Raw genomic sequence first — 6495 nt, forward strand, 5'->3', positions numbered from 1 at the left:
TTTGTCAAATGAAAAAATGGGGAGAAGAGGATTGGGGCGGGACAGTGAAGGACCCTACATGCCCAAGAGACTGAGATTTATTTTAGAGACAACAGGAAGGGATTTAAGCAGCAGAGGGACTAGAAAAGCTTCCTCTGGGGCACTGTGAAGGGATTAAGGGGGAGAGAGGGGTCAGGAGACTGGATGAAGCTGGTGTCATGGTCCTGGGGATTGCAGCTGTGCCTGTCATCACTTAGTCACCGCCTCGTGCTCACCTACAAGTCAGTGATTCAAAAGTTCCCGTCCCAGGAATATGTCTGCCCCTTAACAGGAATTTACAGGGACAACGCCTTTGGCCGGAGTTGCCACCCAAGGGACTGAGACTGGGCCCCAGAGCAATCAGGCAGAGAGACTGTTGAACGCTCCTTTCCTTTCCAGCTCAGAGGTGCTGCCCCTCCCCCTGCCCCTGGACCTCCCCTTTGTGAATTTGTGTCTCTGTGGTTGTCTGTGAGCTGAGGCAGCAGAAAGAGCATTTTGGAGTGAGCCAGAGCTAAATCCAAATCCTGGTTCTACTACTAACTAGCTGTTTGACCTTGGACAAATTTCTTGTCCTCTCTGAGTCAGCTTTGTGGAACATGTTCAGGTTTGCAGTATCTTTTATATGCTTATACGTAAATGTATAGGAAACGGGCAGAAAAGTATACAATGCCCACTAACGTTAACAGGGGGTGGGTGGGTTCGTGAAGGTGTATGTGAAGAGGAAATTTCACATTTTACCCTATTCTGTATTATTTGGGCCTTTTACAAGCATATATACTTTACATTATCGCATTTGCAAAAAGCAGGGATGAACCTACCAATTTCATAGGTTATTGGAAGGATTTTAAAAAGATCCTACAGATAAAACTCCTTTCATGCTGCCTGTTGCAGAATTGGCCCTTGCCAAATATTAGTTCCTTTCTTTTCTCTTCCCCTGGCCTGGATCTGTGTTTCTACTTGTAACTGTTCGTCTCTTTATATTTGTGTAACTGGCCTGTGTATATCTCCGTGGTTTATGGGTCTCTGACCTCTGTGTGTATTCTGTTTTCTTATCAGTGAATGTCTGTGCATCTGGGAATGTGTGCATTTGTGTATTTATGAGTATCTGTGTATCAGTGGGTATGTGTCTGGGTGTGTTTACAGTCTGTGTGTGTGTATGTGTATGTGGGTTGCATGTGTTTATCTGAGCTTGTGTTTCTATGTCTGCTTATACATGTTTAAATGTTAGTCTGGGGGCCGGCCCGTGGCTCACTCGAGAGAGTGTGGTGCTGATAAGACCAAGGCCACGGGTTCGGATGGCCGGTTAGCTCACTGGGTGAGTGTGGTGCTAACACCACCAAGTCAAGGGTTAAGATCCCCTTACCGGTCATCTTTAAAAAAAAGATAAATAAAATAAATGTTAGTCTGTCTTAGCTTACCTATTTATGGGTATGTAGATGTGTCAGTGTGTATCTGAGTTTGTATATTTGTGTTTGTATACATGTATCTGGATGTGCCAGGCCAGTGTGAATTGGTGTGTATGTGGGTGTGTCAACCTGTATTTGTGTCTCAGCATGTTTGTCTCTGCCCCTGTGTAGATGAGGGGAGGGAGTGTGGGTCTCTGAGAATCCACATCCAGTTGTTCCCCTCTCTCCATGGGCGGGGAGCTCTGCCCACACATCTCAATCCCTCTCCCAGCTTCCAGAAGCCCCTGAGTATGGGTGTTTCCCTCCTAGCCCTGCCCTTGGGCACAGGGCCAGCCTTGCTGCCCAGGACTGGTTAGAGTGGGTGTCTGCAAACACCTGGAGAGGAGCCCTACCAGCAACTCGCTACACCAAGCCTTACCAGCTGGCAGGCCAGGCTAGTCATCTCCCTGTTTTGGGGAACTGAGCCCCTCTCCTTGGAGAGCAGTGAGCCCTCTGAATCCCCGGGTCAGGAAATCCCTGCTCTCTCGGCATAGGTCAGTGTCCATCTGGCTGAGCTTTTTGTGTTTGTCAGATGCAGCCAGACAGTTGGGGAAACAAAGCATGTCTCCATGGCAACCCGCCTCCACCTTCAAACTTGGGCAGTTCAGTGGTTTTTGCGGGGGCCCGGCGCTGGGATGGGGGTGGGTGGTGAGGATAGTTAATAAGGCTTCTGCATATGTGCACTGCACCCCCGCACCCCAACATACTTGAATACCTCCATGCACACTCCTTTCCTAGGTGAGATTAAATGTTCAGATGGGAGAAACTGGCACCCAGAGAAGGCAAGTGTCTTGCCCAAGGACATCCAGCAAGTTACTGGCAGTGTTACCTGAGAACCATAACCAGGTTAACCGCAGGACTCCTTTTGCACCACATGGTTTTCTCATTCTAGGACTCATTCTAGGACAAAACAGTCATTTGAGAATATATATGTGTATGTATCTTTTATGTTATTTATAAAAACTTTTTTTATTTTTTCATTTTTTTAAATTTAATTTTTATTTTTTAGGCGGCTGGCCACTAAGGTGATCCGAACCCTTGACCTAAAGTAATGAAAAACATGTACACATGTACAGTTGGGTTCTGTGCTAACTTTTGACAAGCCATTGAGCTGGCCTGGCTGGATAACTCATTTCTATGCAGCCTCAGAATAAATTTTCTCCTGACATTTCTACCAAGTTATTAAACTCTTACCATTTGCCCCTGCTTGTCTATGAGACTCAGTATTTTCTAATTACCGACTAACTAAAACAGACTGCTACAAAAATAAATTGAATGCTGGCACTCAGTTAAAACCATAACCATCCCCTATAACTTAGGGTTTCAAATTTTTAGTCCATTAAAATATCACTGTTCTCACTGATATACTTTATGGGAAGTAATAAGTTTTGATATATAAAATAAATGTATGCTTATAAAATATTGCTTTTATTCATTTTATCTGTCAGCATTTGGGGTGGATTTTGTTTGAGGGAGAAAAGGAAGTTCTACTGCTAAAAGAAAAAGTTTGAAAACCACTTTTCTCCACTGCATACAGCTAAGAAAGTGACAGTCTGTGGTCAGTCTCTGGAAGCCTGGAACACAGAGCTGGCGCTCAGGAGATAGCTGCTGAAGACTGAAGGGAAACACGGCCTGCTCCACACTGCAGACTGAGTAGTGGCAACCGCTACCTCTCCTCTCTCTCCTCTCCTCCCCTGACTCGTTCGCCTCTTTATCCATCTCTCTTTTCTTCCCTCCCTCAGCCTCCTAGAAGCTGGCACCAACTCAGAGCTGGGAGCCCCTTAGACTCCATCTCAGTCTGGCCACACACCACCAACACGTTTCAAACCAAAGAGGGAAAATGGGTGGAATTAGGCTTGGGGCCTGATTTGAAGCCATGCTGGGAGGATCAAAGAAGACCTCAGCAGGGAGGTTGTTTGAAATGTTAACACGGTTGCCACAGATGCCAGGAGCCAAGGATTAGGAGATGCAAGAATGCTGGCTGTGGGGATGGGACCTGCAAAGGCTCCGCCTCCTCAAGTTTTGCTGGGGGTCTTCAATATTGCAGGACTGCTCCATGCTTCACTACAAATCCAGCCCCTCCAATTGGTCTAAGAACTGAGTGGAGCCACTGGCATTCCCAACCCCGGGTTCTTGGTCCTTCCTGGTCTGTCCTATAAAATAAGGGAGGCTCAGGCATACCTTCGCCTGGCTGCCCAGTCTGGAAGCCAGAAGTCTGCATGGGAGGAGGCCAGGCCCAGCAGGGGATGAAGTTGAGGCCTGTGGGAGGCTGGTATCCCAAGGGAGAGGGGGGTTTGGGGAGCCATGAGGGCAACAGTGGGGAGGTCCTGGGTTTTGAAAAGCAGAGGGGCAAAGCTGGAGGGCCCTGTGGCTACTGCCCCAAGCTTGGTTATTGCTGGTTTCTTCTTGGCCACAGGTTGGCAGCTTCCTGCCTGGTCAGGTGACAGCCTGGCTCCAGGTTGGACTTTGTGCCCTATGGACAGGGACTGCTGGGAAGTCAGCTCCCTCAGCTACCGGCACTGCCAGTGAAGAAATGTAGCTGAGCTGAGCAATCATTAATCCAGGAAGCAGGAATCAGCTGTAACGAGCATAGGCTAGCCCTTCCCAAGCTAGCTCTCCCTGGGTGTCTCAGAAGCATGTCTGTCCATTAAGCCAGGGACAAGAGGGAAAACGGGCTGCTGACCTGAGATGGTCCAGGCTGGGGATGGGAGGTGAGAATGTCTGGGTGTTGGAATCAGGAGCAGGGAAAAGAATACAACCCTGACCTCCCCTCTCTTCCCTCCTCCGCACCTTCAAATCAGGCCATCTAATCTGTGGGTTGACTCCTGGGGATTCTAGTTTGTGGGGTACCTTTCCTAAGGAATTATGTGAGCCACTGCAGGGCCAGCTTCATAGGCATGCAAACTGTGCAGTGGCACATGGCCCTGGACTCAGAAAGGCCTTATGAGGGCCGGCCTGTGGCTCACTTGGGAGAGTGTGGTGCTGATAACACCAAGGCCACGGGTTTGGATCCCTATATAGGGATGGCCAGTTAGATCACTTGGGAGAGCGTGGTGCTGACAACACCAAGTCAAGGGTTAAGATCCCCTTACCAGTCATCTTAAAAAAAAAAAAAAAAAGGCTATGTGCTTGGTTGAATGGTTTGCTGTCGCCTCTTGAAATTCTTAATAATTTTTGAACAAAGGGCCATGAGTTTTCATTTTGCAATGGGCCCTGTAAATTATGTAGCCAGTCCTGGCCACTGGGGAGAAGGTGCTGGAAGGACTGGTGGGGCACAAGACTGACCAACGTTCCTCTCCTGACTACGCCTTCCAAAAGCCAGAGTATGTTTGCCTCTCTCCCTTGTCCCTACCCCATGCATCCAGATTTTATCCAACAGGCCAAGGCCTTGCACATAACTCTCTGCAAGTCTCAGTCCCACCTGTAACACTTTTCCTTGGATGTTCGCCAGCTAACAGAGGAAGAAGTAGGGTCGTCATGGCTAGTGCAAGGCTAGGCCAAGAGCACCCCAAGGACAGGGCCCAGTGTCTGATACAGAAAGGGTGCTCTGGGATTGTGGGCTGGATCTGAATGAATGGTGGTGAGACAGGAAACATAGGCCCAGCAAGGCCAGTGGGTGAGTTGCCTTAGGGCCCCCAGAGAGGGGGAGTGTCAGTGATGGCCCAGGTTCACCACAGCCGAGTCCCTGGGGACACTCAGAGGTTAAGGCAGGTTAGGGAGTTTACACTCTGCACCCTGATCATCCTATAGTGTTATATGAGTGCTGTCTACAGTATGTCAGGGCTGACTGGGCTGGGTGCCCCAGACAAATGGGTCTGTGCCCTCATGGACAGCAGGACTAGGAGAAAGCTGCGAGACCAGGGTCAGGTTGGGTGATGCAGTCAAACCCTCACTGGTGGGGTGATCACAAGGCCCTTCTAGGGACTCAGGGAGGAGGTCCAAGGATGCTGAACCCACAGCTGGGCTTCAGAGCAATTTCTAGCCGCAGGGCTAGAAGCCTTTGGACCAGGCAGAGACAACACCCAGATGGTGGCTGTGGATCCTCTGCTGCTAACCACCTCTGTGCTCTTGGGCAATCACTGTCCCCTCCTGGCCTCAATTTCCCTTCTGTACACTGGGGTAACACTCCCTGCCCTGTTTCTCTTAGAGCTTGCTGTGGGGATCAGATGATCTAAATGGGCTTGGTCAGCTATAATAAAGCGCCAGAAGCCTGGAGGAAGTGAGCACAGCGTTTTCATGATCCTCAAAGGCTTTCTTTCCTACCAGCTTCCCAAGTCCCACTTCTCACCTGCTCTAAGATACGTGGGAAAGCCTGACCCAGGCAGTGGTGCCCTGGTGCCTCAAAGTCTAGCCCAAGAGTAAACTGAGGAAGGACGAGCCTCATCCCAGCCACCAAAGGGTGAAGCGATCACCCAGGAGGCCTGGACCCCAGCTCCACACCGAGGGTTGCTGGCGCCAGATGCGAGGGAAATGCAGTCTGTCACAGGTTTAGAGCGTGTCTGAAGCCTCTTCTGGAGCAAACCCCCCCGTCCGGTCCTGGAAAGAATTCTCCGAATTCCCTTATTCCAGGAAAAGAATTCCAGGATCCCCTATCACTTCCCAGACCAAACTCGGGACACCAACCCCAGCATTTCGCTTCCCCCTCTCCCTCCCCCAACCTCTTCCGAACCCCGCTCGCTTTGGTGCCCCCTCCGGGACAGGACCTCAGTACCGCCCCCTCCCGGACCGGCGCCGCGACACCGCCCTCCCGGGCCGGGCCGGCTGCAGGACTCCGGGCTCCCGGGACCACCTTCTCTGGGGCCCGGCCCTCGCCCTCCCCGGGGCCCTGGGGAAGCGGGGAGTGGCAGCAGGCAGCGCCGCTCCCGCCCCGCGGCCGCTCCCTCCCCGGCTCCTTCCCTCCCGGCCGGCCTCGGCGCCCCGCCCGGCCGGCCCCCCCCACGCCGCTCCCGGCGCCCGCTGCCTACGCGCCCGCTCGGCCTCCGCCGCCCAAACTTTTCTCCGGGCGCGTCTCCCGCGGCGGCCGCCCCCGGCG

This window comes from Cynocephalus volans, chromosome 8 (genome assembly GCF_027409185.1).
Source record: "Cynocephalus volans isolate mCynVol1 chromosome 8, mCynVol1.pri, whole genome shotgun sequence".
In the NCBI taxonomy this organism is placed as follows: domain Eukaryota; kingdom Metazoa; phylum Chordata; class Mammalia; order Dermoptera; family Cynocephalidae; genus Cynocephalus; species Cynocephalus volans.